Raw genomic sequence first — 15865 nt, 5'->3', positions numbered from 1 at the left:
GTAAGTCTCTGTGCTGGCATAACAAAGCCTCTGATTGCGCCTGTAACAGCCAATCGTCAAGGTAGTTCAAGATGCGTACGCCGCTCAGTCTCAAAGGGGCGAGAACCGCATCAATGGGCTTTGTGAATGTGCGAGGAGCCAGAGACAGTCCAAAGGGCAGGACTCTGAATTGATACGCTGTTCCCTCGAACGCGAATCTCAAAAACATCCTGTTATGTCGTGCAATTTAGACATGAAAGTACGCATCCTTCAGATCTATCGACGCAAACCAATCGTGTGGGCGTACATGCGATAAGATCCGTTTCTGAGTAATCATTTTGAATGGACGCTTTATAAGTGCACGATTTAAATGTCTCAGATCCAGGATTGGCCGAAGCCCACCTTCTTTCTTTGGAACAAGAAGATAACGGCTGTAAAACTCTTTTTGTGCTTGACAATTTGGCACAATCTCTATCGTGTTTTTCACGACGAGACTGTATTTCGGCTCGTAACACTGGTGCGTCTTTGGACGAAACCGTGGAAGACAGAACGCTGTTGAAACAGGGTGGCCGGTGTGCAAAATTGGATTGTATAACCACGTTCAATCGTTTTTGCACCCATTCTCTAATACCCGTTAGGGCTCGCCTAATGGGACAGAGGGCAATTTGGTTTGCTCACTGTATGATATGATGCGACGCTCATGTGTGTGCTTTGAAGAGGAAAAAGGGGCTCTTTATTGAGAATGTGTGAACATCTCATGCAGTTGCAACGAATGCTGTATTCTTTTTTGCACTTATTGCATTTTTTTATTGCATTTATTTGAGTGCAAGACACAGAAACAACATTTTTAACAATATTGTGAAAAACAATATTCCTTTCCCGACAAACAATAGTGGGGAGATGGGGAACAGTGTTTTGTGTCTCCAGTCGAGCCTTATTTGGAACAGACCCGGAGGGAACCGCAGGCTCTGCTTTCCACTTCAAAGGGTTGTGCCCGTCAGGAGCACTTTTGCTGCGCATGCTGATACGCAGGTGCCGATGAGGCAACAGGTATGGGGCTTTTAGTCGGGCGCTGGCTCGAAACAGAGCGAGGGCGAACCAGCTGTGATATACTCCGTTTGGGCATAAAGTGTCTCATAGCCTGTGACTGCTGCTGAATCATGACGTAACGCTCCGCAAACTTATTCACAGAGCTGCCAAAGAGGCCGGCTGGAGACACTGGAGCATCCAAAAGAGCGGCTTTTTCCTTATCACTCATTTCTGTGAGGGTCAGCTATATACGTCAATCCAGAACTGCCAGGTTGACCATGGACTTGCCGATGGCCTGCGCAGTGACTTTCGTGATATACAGCGCTAAATCTGTAGTGGTGCAGAGCTCTTTGAATATCTCTGGATCGAAGCCGTGCTCGTCCATTTGCCTGAGGAGCTTGGCTTGAAATACCTGGCACACCGCCATTGTGCGGAGTGCTGAACCAGCTTGTGCTGCTGCTGAGTAAGCTTTTCCCGCCAGTGCCTGATATTTGTCGACATGGTTTAGAAGGATGTATGCGGTGTGATTTCCACACCCTGTTACTCACTGGGCAGAGGTGTGCCGCTTTAATAACCGTTTTCTTCCCCGTGATCCACATTAAAGAGGATGGCGTCGCTGCGCGAGCATGCCGTATAAGGTCACGCGCCAGGATTTGGATAGTTCGTTATGGACTTCGGGGAAGAATGGGGCAGGTTTGCGGGATGCTGCCGTTTGACGGCGTCCAGACTGCTGGAACCATTCATCAAGGCGAGACTGTTCAGGTTCCTCTGGGGGAGATCACTCAAGGTGAAGCTCTTCGACCGCCCTTGTAAGGACGCGGAGCATCTCCCTGTCAGTGGCGCGTGCACGTTCCTCACCCTCGCTGGGGGGAGGGGCAGCAACATCATCCACTGACCACTCGCCTGATGCAGCAAGAGACATAATGACATCGTCATTATTATCCCCAGCGTCAGAACCGCTGCACGAGACGAGGCTGCCCGCTCTTTCAGAAGGCCGGAGCTCGTCTCGCACATAGCGTATTGGAAAACATGCGCTTCAGGGAGATTGAGGGGCTCGCGGGGCCTGTGCCGCCACATGGACCACCTCAAAGTCATCCTGCTCGAACTCGTGGCCCCGCCGTGCCTCCTCATGTGAATCCTCAGGTATCACAGAAGAGGCGGGTGGGAGGGCAACTGAGGCTGAATCATCCCTCAGAACGAGGGTGATTCACGAGCGAAGCGTCTTGAGACTCATGCCCTCACAGTGAGGGCAGTCTGTCTCCATGAGAGCTGACTCTGCGTGGGTGCGGCCCAGACAGTAAACACAGCTCTCGTGCTGATCTGACGGCGGGATGTGCCTCTCGCACAAGGAACACTTATGGAACGAAATCTTTAAAAGACGCGAACACGTAAGTGAATTAATATATATTTATATTTATATCACACGGTATACAATACACAATATACAATTGCTTTGTAAGGATACACAAACTCTTCTGAAGCGCTGTGTGGAATCAGGATGCTGAGGCCCGTTCACCAGCGAAGCGTCAGTCGGCGAGGCGGTGTGATGTTCGCCGGAACACTGCAGGGGAGCGGAAAGTTTTCCCGCAAAGATTCCGCCTGCTGACTTGTGTATATCGACGGCGAAGGTAGAGGGCTTCTAGACAAGAGATGATCACTGTCTTGAAGGAAGAAATTCTGAAGAAATGGTGTCTGTGCACCTGTTTTTATAGCGGACAGTTTTGCGCCAAAACAGGCGGGGCTCAAACACCATAGTCAATATTAGAATATTGGCGTTATTGTAGAGAGGTTTCAACTAGGTCGTGTATGAAGGCACTCCCCATATGCGTAACTATGCAATGTCAAGTGTACTGAGTCGTAAGGGAACTTGCGGATATTCACCATGCATGAGATTTTAGCGATAGATGTTTTACCACTGATGATGCTTTTCATGAGGGCAGTATCCAAATATGAACATTGTTCACAGACAAGGGCTTAAAAATGGGGTGGCAAATGCAATGTTTGTTGCTGCTAGTGTTGTTTCTGCCCGTTTTACAGGGGACGTCCTCTATTTTGGCTGAAATTACGACGTCTCATACGAGATGCCTTTTATCTTGGGGTCCTGTATTTTAGCAGAGAGTGAAACATCCCGTATTGATGGCTTTGTGTTCCGTATTATATCATAAAAAGGTCGGACGGTGAGACGAGGACCCGTGTCCTGTGATGATAGCTCAAAATGCGAAATCGACCCGTTTTCGCGTTACATTCAATACTTTATCGCGTTGTGGTTTCTCGCAACCAGTATGGGTTACTGCACCTTAGCGCATGTCTTTGGTTAAGTTAAGCCAATGTCTGTATTATTATAAGAGGTTTGCAATGCTTTGCATGCACTGTAACTTACAAATGACATATGGGTTTCATTCAGAAATGCCCTGTTCACCTTCCACTGTGAGAATTTTGTAGGGCTGAAATGTGTTATAAAACAGGCTGAACTCACTTTTGAAGTTATTTTGATAGAAAATTCTGTTTGTAACAATCCTACTGCGTGGCCATCATTATTGTATTAAATTTGAAGTACCCTTGTGAAGGCATTAATTATGCCGTTCGGCGCGCAGTATGTTTTCTTGTCGAAAAACCTGACATATAACAACCATCGCGCATAGCAAACGATGAAAAACCCACATGACCATTCAGACTGAGACGCATTAAGAAAAAACACATTTTAGTTGGATTCCAAACCACCTACAAATGTGGTTTGGATGAGGCTGGTAAATCCCAAACGGATCTGACAGCGTCCAAAAAATCTGATTTTTTTCTGCAGTGTGAACAAAGCCTAAGTCTATCCCTCAAAGACGACGCTAGCGTGAATAAGGTCTACGAGCATTTTTAAACTCACCGCTGATTGCTAAGGCTCGCGCCTATAAACGCTAAGATTTGAGTGCTCTGGTATTTCAGATGGTGAAACAGTTTGATTAAAAAATCAGTTTTAGGGCTAGACAAAGATGATTGGTCAACTGGATTTGGCCCGCGGGCTGCCAGTTGACAAGCCTTGCTGTACATTTCTACTGCTGTCACTCTAACGTTATTGGCTACTTCTCGTATCACCCTGCGATCTCTACATGTAAGCTTATAAATAATTTAAACTTAAATCAATGTTTAATGTACATTTATATATTTATTTATTTTGTAATAAGTGTTGTAATTAGCTGTATAATGAGCAGTCAGTTATGTTTGCAAAATAAACACCAACAGAACTTAAAACCGGAGGTTGTTTAGCAATTTAATTCTTCTCAAATAATAGCATAATTCCAATGCAAATCTATATTTTATGTCCATTTATTTATTTATTTGGTTGTTAGTAGATGTGTAATAAGTGGGATTATGTACAGTGAATCGATGATTATCGCAAAATTAACCCCTACGGGTTGAAACAAGACCACTCTGCTTTGCACTAAGGTCCTGATTCCCCTGTCTGGGTTTATTTTGTTATAATGACCGGCTGACCATAAATTATCCCTTATAATACTCACCTCCTCTCCATCATCTTCACAAACTCCCTCCTCATTAGGTAACCACGGCAGAGAGCCTGAGTCACTGTGACCAGAGCAGCCAGTTTCTCATCAGGCATCACCCAGAAGACCAGCTTTGAAGAACAACTGAATTCATGCACAACAATGCAGAGTTTGTTTAAATTATAGCTGAAACATACAGCATGGTTATTGAATCTTTGAATTGTTTTAATGCAGAATATGCCCAAACCTATTCTCATCATGATTAACATCGATGGATCCCAGGAGTTTCTCAGAGGCCTTCTTGTTGTCCATAAACTGTCCCTCAGGGATTACACCAGCATTCAGCACCTTGTATCTGTGAAAGATTTTTTAAATGCTTTATATCTTAATATTGAGATAACCCTCCAACAGGAAGTAGTATTTTCATGCAGTCCTATTTACCTCTGTTTGAAGTCACCATAGAGGATTCTGCTGGTGATGCCTTTTCTGCAGATTCTGATACCCTCCAGTACACTGTTACATCTCAGCTGGTGAATAACCAGGAAGTTCTCCATGAGACCTATAAAAAACAGTTTAAATCAAGAGCTTTGTATATAAAGAGTTCACATGAAATAATCTGAAAGTCCTTCATTACTTTACCTGGAGTCTTGGACTCATTGGGAATTAGACAACGCACAAAGTGAGGATGAGTGCTCCTCAAGTTGGTCATAAGCTTGCCCAGGTTCTCCTGTGGAGGATAAAAAGGAGTTCTAACTTTTTTCAAATACAGCAATATTGCTGTTATATCAACTTCAACATCCTCTATACAAACCCTGAACTGGGAGGACACCGTCTTCATGGAGCCACCCTTCTTCTTGCCTCCCTTCTTGGTAGTGACTTTACAAACATTAAAATTATAAGCCAATTTGCCAATTCAAATGAGCTAATTCAATCATTCTGTATTTTAAATAATCACTTGTAATACATACACACTTACCCTAAACAACAGGTGGGTAGAGAGCAGCCAGAAGATTGACAGAAGATTTCTGGTACAGCTGCAAAGCAGACTCGTTCAATGGATCCTTGTTCTTGTCCAACCAGCCAGTGACATGTGGTGGTTGAAGAACTGTTGCAGTTTCTCATTTGTGAAGTTGATGCACAGCTGCTCCATGCTGTTATACTGGAGAGAGAGAGAGAGAGAGAGAGAGAGAGAGAGAGAGAGAGAGAAACATTTACTGAACACTGAATTTGAGTCAACTTTCATTAAAATTGTATAAAAGAATAATTCTTACATCAAAGATCTCAAAGCCAGCAATATCCAGCACACCAATGTAGTACTGTCTGGCCTGCTTTGTGTCCAACATCTGATTGATACGAACGACCATCCACAAGAACATCCTCTCATAGATAGATCTGGCTAAATCACTAACAGAGTTGTACACCTGTTGATATAATACTCTGTTATTTTATTCCAACATCCTTCTGCTTTTGCAGTAATAGTCAGATTCACTCATAATTTTTAGGTCTAACACATTCGTAGCTGAATATAATGTATGTTACTACATACCTGTTGCACGGTTTGACCTTTGGTCACATACTCATTTCCGACTTTCACTCTGGGATAGCACAAAACCTTCAGCATATCAGCAGAGTTTAAGCCCAGGAGGTAGGTGACTTTGTCAGCCTCTGCAATTTTTGGTTCAAAATGTAAAAAGTCATCCCATTTATTGCTCTGAACATTATAGGAAATACTCTTTCCTTTTTGCAAATAGAAAGGGATCTCTCAAACAAAGCATTCTTAAATGGGATTACAAATTAAAACAATTTATTCTCACCCTCATTGCCATCAGGCTCAGCCTGCTCCTCACGCTGCTTCTGCTTGAACTTCATGTTCCTATGATGCAGCACAGCTCCAGTGAACTTCTAGATGCCCATCTTCTCCTCAGTAGTAAAGCCCACAATGTCAATAGTGGTCTAAAAAAAATAAATAATAAAAAAGCACTTAGATCTGCCATATTTACATGGAATACTGTATGTCAATAATCGTATTAGCAATGACTCAAATAAGTTGCAACCAGCTCCTCTTTATCATCAATGCTTGCCACTGTGATCTGACCCTGACTGCACATGGGTAATTCATAGGGGTTGGTGGTAACGAGTGTCATTTCTGTAAAATACGCAGAGCATTTATGACAAAGTATTTAACAATATTATTTCTATTAAAAAAACAAACAGTTTTGAATGAAATGTGTCTGCCTACCAATCAGCTCAGGCTTATGGTTGGTCATCATCTGGTAGATGTGGTAGCCTCTCTCATCTGGAAGCTGGAATGTCACTCTAGACTTCTCCAGCAGATCTGTTGAGAGAATGTAATAAAGTCATGTTCTGAAGATTGATAGACAAAGAAATATATGCCGATTGGTGAATTAAAAGCATGTCCACCTACATGTCTCAGTATCAGCACTTGCCAGTTTTCCAGTTGTGCCTAAGTGAATTCTGATGAATTTACCCTGTTTAAAACAAAATAACATTGTTGTTACTGTGCAATAGACAAATCCAGCACAACTGACCAAGTGCTCTGTATAAATTAAACTGGTGAATTTACAAAACGAGAAGAGTTGTCATTTCTCACAGTCTTGGCATTACCATAAGCCTCAAGCAGACGGTTGGCGGCAATGATCTGGGGACTGATGTATAAACGTTGCCGATATGTATATCGAGATTTATAAAAAATAAACTTACCATAAATATGTGCGCACAGTCCTGGCACTCTTGACTGTGCGTACGCACTCTTTTACTGGTGTGTGTGAATTGGCGACTCCAGCTGGACAATTAATGAACTGAACAGACTGATTATAAAATCTGATTTTCATTTAATTCACATTTAGAATAAAAAAGTATGTAGTTAAGCACTTGAAACAGAAGTAATCGTTATCAAGCCAATAGTAGGCTATATTATTTTTATGTAACTAATTGGCATTCAAATATAAGCTGTAAAAGGGAAATATTGGTTTGGGATGCGCTGCGTTTGGAGAACTTTCCTGTGTCAACATAGAGAAGGAACATACAGTAACTAAAAATGACAGCAAAGATGTCTTAGTTTGAGATATTTTCTGTTCTATTACAATCATGTACTGAGATAAGTACAGCATTTGAATAAATTTTATCTGTAATGCGATGTGCACTTGACTCTGACTGACGTTCAATGGCACAGTAAAACGGACAGTAGCTATAAACACTGCTGGCCACATTCAGTAGTCGATCAGACCATTGAAGAGACATGTCTCATCAGAAACAGTATTGTACAGCTGCAAACAGGTACAGCAATGCACATAAAATGCGCATCAAATGTGCTGCCTGCTCCACTTCATCCTGACCCTTATCACAATGAAACCCCCATCTAGTAAAATAAAAACATTATGAAAAGTACATTTGCCATTCGGCTGTATTTTGAATATAAAACACCAGATGATATCAGACAATGCTGCACAAAGAATCTGAATAATTTTCGTTTTGTTTCCAGTACTAAATATCAATATCAATCAAAAACACCCTTAAAATGATTTAAAAAGGTTTTCTGGGAAGCAAAATTACTTAGATTAGATTTATGTCAGCAAAGATAAAAACATTTTGCCAAGGGATATTCAAGTTAATATCTTAATAAATAATGTTTCTTCATAGTGCAGCATCTAACCTTTGGGCACATGTGACATATACAGTCTTATCTCTTATAATACAGTTTCTCCTTGTACCGTTAAATGCAGTAATCACGTGTCTGGATGGTGAAACGCATATGGTAATTGTATGCAGATGAGGATATACATAGTAAAAACAGGCGTTGTACACTCCATATATGGTTATTTTGGGGAGGAGACGGGGTGGAAAATGAATCAAGTGCATGTACGCACAATCTTCTGCTAGCCGGAATTTATTAAGGGAACGATGAGCAGGTTCTGGCGTACGTATGGTTTTATAAATCGGAATTTTTTGCTTATGCACACTTTTAGGAAGAAATCTAAGCAGAGTTTTATACGAGGCCCCTGGTCTTCAAGAGATCCCTGTATTGTGTGAAGTGTTTTAATGTATTGTATGCTTCATGTCTTAAAATGTTGTTATTTTTCTTTTTTTACAAAGGGTATATTTACAAATATTTAGAAAAAGGTGCAGGTTTTTTACTAATTCAGCTGGCAATGTTCAATATAATAGTAATATATTATGTACAACCCCTGGCAAAAATTATGGAATCATCACACTTAGAGGATGTTCACACAGTTTTTTACTTTGTAGCAAATAAACAAATCACAGATATGACACAAAACAATTTTTGTTTAATAGCTGAACATTCTGGCTTTGTGAAACATCCCTCAAACAAATTAAATTACATTATTTTAATTAATGGCATTTTTTTTTTTTTCCAGATCAAGTAGAGAAAAAAGTTATGGAATCACTTAATGTTGAGGAAAGAATTATGGAATCACTTTGTAATTTGCATTTCTAAAACAAATACTGGCACAAGTCTAAAAATGTAAAGTAGTCTGCAGTTAAAAGAGATTACTTACAGACCTTAACAAGCTGTTGGACTTGGCTAATTGAAAGGAAACATGACCCCAACAAGAGAGTTGTCAACTGAAACAATGGAAAGGATTTTAAAACTCCTTCAAGAAGGAAATCCAACACAGAGTGTAGCAAAAGAAGTTGGTTGTTCCCAGTCAGCTGTGTCTAAAATTTGGTGCAAGTATAAACAAAACGGGAATGTTATAACAGGAAAACATACGGGTAGACCAAGGAAGACGTCAAAGTGTCAGGATAATTTGCCTTAAAAACAGAAAATGCACAAAACAAATGAAAAACAAATGGGCGGAAACAGGAGTCAATATTTGTGACAGAACTGTAAGAAATCTGCTGAATGTAATGGGATTTACATATAGAAAAGCCAAACGAAAACCAGAACTAACACCTAAACAGAAGAAAACAAGGCAACAGTGGACTAAAGAGAAGCAATCATGAAGTGTGAATGATTGGATGAAAGTGATATTCAGTGATGAATCACAAATCTGCATTGGCCAAGGCGATGATGCTGGAACTTTTGTCTGGTGCTGTTCTAATGAAACATATAAAGATGACTGCCTGAAGAAAACAATCAAATTTCCACAGTCATTTATGATATGGGGTTGCATGTCAGGTAAAGGACCAGGGGATATGGCAATCATTACCTCAACAATCAATGCACAGGTGTACATTGACATTTTGGACACTTTTCTCAATCCATCAATAGAAAATAGGTTTAGTGATGGTGAAGTCATTTTCAGGATGATAATGCATCTTGCCACAGAGCAAAGAGTGTTAAAGCTTTTCTTCAGGAAAGACATATCAACTCAGTGACATGGCCAGCAAACAATCCGGATCTCAATCTGATTGAAAATTAATGGTGGAAATTGAAAAAACTGGTCCATGACAAGGCTCCATCCTGCAAAGCTGATCTGTCAACCGCTATTCGAGAAAGTTGGAACCAATTTGATGGAGAATATTGTTTTTCATTAGTGAAGTCCATGCCTCAAAGAATTCAGGCCGTCATAAAAGCCAGATGAGGAGCAACAAAGCACTAATTGTGATTTTTTTTTCTTTTTTTATGATGATGATTCCATATTTTTTTTCCTCTACACTGAGTGATTCCATAATTTTTTCCTCTACATTACCTGGAAAAAAATATGCCATTAATTAAAATAAAGTAATTTAATTTGTTTGAGGGATGTTTCACAAAGCAAGAATGTTCAGCTATTAAACAAAAATTGTTTTGTGTCAAATCTGTGATTTGTAAAAAAGCTGGGTGAACATCCTTTAAGTCTGGTGATTCCATAATTTTTGCCAGGGGTTGTAAGACAACTGCAATTCTTCATAATTATTTAATATTTTTTACATACATAGATATGAACATAGTTTTATACCTGCATTTTGCCGGGAACTTGCTCTTTCTTCTTGTCACCACCCGCCACTGCAACTGTGGCAAAGTACTGGATGACACGTTTGGTGTTCACAGTCTTTCCAGCGCCAGATTCTCCACTGGTTTATGAGAGATAAGACAGAAGATGATCAGACATGTGCTATTTCCATGAGAAGAAAATATAACTGTTATTTACATCCCATAACAGTGGATACATAAGTAATCAGGACAGACTGGTTCTCTCTGTCTGTAAATCAGAGATAATCATTTTTAATAATTGTTTTATAAAAACTAAAATCCAGAATTCTACAAATCAAAATCATTTGTTAAAATTAAGATCTTACCAGTATGCATGAACTGATAGGCATTGTCAGAGACAGAGAAGATGTGGGGTGGGGCTTCCATACACTTTTTGCCTCTGCAGGCAGACACCACTTCTGCATCATACACTGGGAGCAACTTGTAGGGGTTCACAGTAGCGCAGAACAGTCCAGAGTAGGTCTGAAATGAGCAGAGAAGTGGTCAGATTACAGCACCACAGTCAAAATGAACTTGACATTTTTTTTATTTTTTTTTTGCTTTTTAACTTACGTAGATCATCCATGCTGCATAACGCTCTTTGAGGGGTCATTGAGATGGGTCATCATGGCCATGTCCAATCTTGTCATAATTGGGAGGATTCATTGGATGGACATCATCCTCCTTAGCAACTCTCTCCTATAAATGTCATCCAGCATATATTAGATTTACCAGGGAACAATTGCAATGAGCAATGTATTGAGCAATTTGTTTACATACAATAAGTTAAATTCACCTCCTTAGTGTCAAGCACAATAACAGTCACTTTACCACCATCTTTGCTCTTGATTGTTCCTTTGACATACAACTCTTTGGGATCAACCACATAGCAGGCAGTCTTAGCATCAAAGGGCTTGCTCTGAGCCTCAGTTCTCTCCTTCTCAGGCTTACGTATCTACATGGCAGCCTTGCCATAAATGGCCATCTCCGCATCCGTACTCATGGTGGCGGCTTACTGGAAAACGTAAACGGAAATTGTATTGTGTTTAAATAATAACCTAAAAAATGCAACATTACACCATTACACCAAGCACACTTTTAACAAAGTTATTTGCAATGTTGTACCTACAATTTAATTTCAGCTAAAATAATATACTAAAATAACAAAAATTAAATTCTGTTTCACAAGTCTGATAGCAATGATAAATGTCTGATAAACTCTGACATCAAGATGTTCTATCTCTCTACTATATCTAATGCCCCCCCAACAGTATAAAATGATCTACAAAGCACAATGTAGTTATATTTTCCCATGTGTGTGACAACATTTCCTGAGCAAACAACACAAAATCTTAACCAAGGTATAAAAAACAAAGACTCACTTGACATTGAATAAGATACATAAACAGACACACAGATGTCAATACACCAACTAATCCAACAGTCATTACATTTCCCACCTACCTTCCCTCTTTTTGAGACCAGATGAAATTTCCTGCTAAATAAAACAGTTAAACATCCATGATTACCCACATGATGAATTTTGTAAACACAGAGCATTTTTTTAATTGATACTGCTTCATTACAAACTAAACAGGATCGCTTTCTGCAACTCTTGTCATGTGGAGGGCAATACGGCACTTGATGCTGGCGTTGAACGAAGCGTTGACACCTCGACTGTGAAATACGCTTTACAATGATGATAGAACATTATTGAAACTCAAAATTATTATTATTTGTCTATTATTGTGTTCTCTTCTGATAAAAGCCATGCTCAGCTGTTTAAATAGGCTACTGTAGGAAAATGATACCGTAGATCTGCTTTGTGTTTATAATTCTTATACTGAAGTCAGTAGATTTGTAGCAATGCAAGTTTTAATAAAGGAGAAGGTAAGGACGTTATTGAAACTCACAATTATTAGACTATTATTGTTGTCTTTTTGGAAGAAATATAATGCTCAGACTGAAGGAAGACTATAGATCTGCTTTGATCTTTTAATGCTTAAACACTATAAAGTCTCTTGGTAGATTTCGGTCATGAACGACTCAAAATGATTCACTGACTCACTCATAGCACATAAGACGCTCATTTGTCGCCACCTAGTGACATTTCCAAAAGGGGTCACTGAACTAATCAGTTAATAAAACTGAACAAATTTGTGAAACAGAAGCAAGCCTCACCAAAATACTCTTTATTTTGCAGCTAATTCTGCACAACTGTAAACTTGAATCACTAAAATAGCTTGAATTGGTGCTTTCAGCTTATTCTTTAAAAAAATATCCCCAGAAAAAATGTTCGTGGACCAGTGATTGTCTTACCTTTTTCACCCCTCATGAGTTTGCATCCCTGTAATTTGTTGTGGCATTGCAAGAACAAATCTACAAATTAGAAAAGCAAATTTGTTGTTTTTTCATTACCCATTTAGCGCTCTTGCCACCTGTGACCTCACACAGCGTAGCCTACCTATGTGACTTGTTTTTTGTTTTTTGCATAGTCGAATTCAAACATTACAAGTAAACATGCTAAGACGGACAGAAAGACAGAAGTTCTTGAAAAGGAAAAATATTGACGATAGTTAGCCTATGTGGGATAGTGGTGTGCCATAGAATTTATTAGTCATAAAAAGTGTGCCATGGCAGAAAAAAGGTTGGGAAACACTGTACTAGAGCAAGGTGAAAAGTTGGTCCTGCCATAAGTGGTGCCAAAAAGGTTATTTGTTCACAGCGTACAAGCATCGTCTTTCGCATGAGACATTAAATCGAGGTCCTGACACCCTGTGGTCATTAAAAATCCCATGGCATTTCTCGAAAAGAGGAGGAGTGTAACTTCTTTGTGCCTCTTTGCTTGAAATCATGGGAAAATCATAAGAAACCAGCCAAGACCACAGAAACAAAACCGTGCACCTCCACAAGTCTGGTTCATCCTTGGGAGTAATTTCCAAATGCCTGAAGGTGCCACGTTCATCTATACAAACAATAGTTCGCAAGTATAAACACCATGGGACCACCGTATGATGGGCAGCCATCATACCACTCAGGAAGGAGACGCATTCTGTCTCCTAGAGATGAACATAGTTTGGTGCAAAAAGTGCAAATCAATCCCAGAACAACAGCAAAGGACCTTGTAAAGATGCTGGAGGAAACAGGTCGACAAGTATCTATATTCACAGTAAAACGAGTCCTATATCGACATAACCTGAAAGGCTGCTCAGCAGGGAAGAAGCCACTGCTCCAAAACCACCATAAAAAAGCCAGACTACAGTTTGCAAGTGCACATAGGGACAAAAATCGTACTTTTTGGAGAAACGTCCTCTGGTCTGATGAAAAAAAAAATTGAACTGTTTGGCAATAATGACCATTGTTATGTTTGGAGGACAAAGGGTGAGGCTTGCAAGATGAAGAACACCATCCCAGCCGTGAAGCATGGGGGTGGCAGCATCATGTTGTGGGGGTGCTTTACTGCAGGAGGGACTGGTGCACTTCACAAAATAGATGGCATCGTGAGGAAAGAAAATTGTGGATATATTGAAGCAACATCTCAAGACATCAGCCAGGAAGTTAAAGCTTGGTCACAAATGAGACTTCTAAATGGACAATGACCCCAAGCATACCTCCAAAGTTGTGACAAAATTGCTTAAGGACAACAAAGGTAGTGGATCACAAAGCCCTGACCTCAGTCTGATAGAAAATTTGTCAGCAGAACTGAAAAAGAATGTGCCAGCAAGGAGGCCTACAAACCTGACTCAGTTACACCAGTTCAGTCTGGCAGTAGTGTTACACCTCTGCCCAGAGAGTAACAGGCCATAGAAATCACGCCCCATACATCCTTCCAAACCGTGTCGACAAACGTTCGCACTAGCGGGAAAAGCTTACTCCGCGGCAGGACAAGCTGGATCAGCACTCCACACAATGGCGGTGCTCCAGGTATTTCAAGCCAAGCTCCTCAAGCAAATGGACGAGCACGGCTTCGATCCAGAGACATTCAAAGAGCACTGCACCACTACAGACTTAGTGCTGCATGCCACGAAAGTCACTGCGCAGACCATCGGCAAGTCCATGGGCAACCTGGCAGTTCTGGATCAACATATATGGCTGATCCTCACAGAAATGAGTGATAAAGAAAAAGACACTCTGTTGGATGCTCCAGTGCATCCAACCGGCCTCTTTGGCAGCTCTGTGAATAAGTTTGCTGAGCATTACATCACGACTCAGCAGCAGTCACAGGCTATGAGACACTTTATGCCCAAACGGAGTACATCACAGCTGGTGTGCCCTCGCTCTGTTTCGAGACAGTGCCCGACTAAAAGCCCCATACCTGCTGCCTCAATGGCACCTGCATATCAGCACGCGCAGCAAAAGTGCTCCTGACGGGCACAACCCTTTGAAGCAGAAAGCAGAGCCCGTGGTTCCTTCCGGGTCTGCTCCAAAAAATGCTTGATTGGAGACACAAAACACTCATCCCCATCTCCCCAATACTGTTTGTCGTGAACAAAAATATTCCTTTCCCAATATTGTTCAAAATGTTGTTTCTGTGTCTTGCACTCAAATAAATGCAATAAAAAATGCAATAAGTGCAAAAAAGAATACAGCATTCATTGCAAATGCATGAGATGCTCACACATTCTCAATAAAGAGCCCTTTTCCTCTTCAAAGCACACACATTATGCGCAACTGCTTCCCTATAGTGAGCGACGTATTATACACTACATGGCCAAAAATATGTGGACAACCCCTTCTAATTAAAGAGTTTGGTTACTCCGTTAATACCAGTGAAGATAAATCATAATTCTACTTCAAACAATGGCATTCTAGGGTATTCGGTGCTTCCAACTTTATGGCAACAGTTTGGGGAGAGCCCTTTTCTATTCCAGCATGAAAATGCCCCTGTGCACAAAGCAAACTCCATAAAGAAATGTTTTACTGTGTCTAATGTGGAAGAAATTGACTGGCCTGCACAAAGCCCAGACCTGAACCCCACTGAACACCTTTGGGGTGAATTGGAATGCCAACTGAAAGCCAGGCCCCATCGCCCAACATCAGTGCCGGACCACAGTGATGCACTTGTGTCTGAACGGGAGCAAATCCCTGCAGTCATGTCACTACATACAGTATAGTGGAAAGCCTTCCCAGAAGAGTGGAAGTTGTTATTGCACCAAAGGGGGAAATTGATGCCTATGGTTTTGAAACTGAAGGTTCATCAAGCACATATGGTGTCCACAAACTTTTATAATTATAATTTTATTTATCACACATTATACATTTGCACATATACATTGAAAATATTTTTTTTCACATATCCCAGCCAAGCTGGGGTCAGAGTGCTGGGTCAGCCATGATACAGCACCCCTGGAGCAGATAGGGTCAAGGGCCTTGCTCAAGGGCCCAACAGTGGTATCTTGGCAGTGCTGGGGCTTGAACCTCTGACCTT

General features: G+C 40.8%; 1 pseudogene; it reads right to left on the bottom strand.

The window, feature by feature from the left end:
* LOC127420514 (myosin heavy chain, fast skeletal muscle-like) overlaps positions 1 to 11440 on the bottom strand; it is a 75036-nt pseudogene extending 63596 nt beyond the window's left edge.
* Positions 11441 to 15865: the final 4425 nt, after the last annotated feature.

Source organism: Myxocyprinus asiaticus, chromosome 3 (assembly GCF_019703515.2).
Source record: "Myxocyprinus asiaticus isolate MX2 ecotype Aquarium Trade chromosome 3, UBuf_Myxa_2, whole genome shotgun sequence".
Taxonomy (NCBI): Eukaryota; Metazoa; Chordata; class Actinopteri; order Cypriniformes; family Catostomidae; genus Myxocyprinus; species Myxocyprinus asiaticus.
The sequence above is the reverse complement of the archived record's forward strand: the minus strand, read 5'-3'. Positions and strand labels throughout refer to the sequence as shown.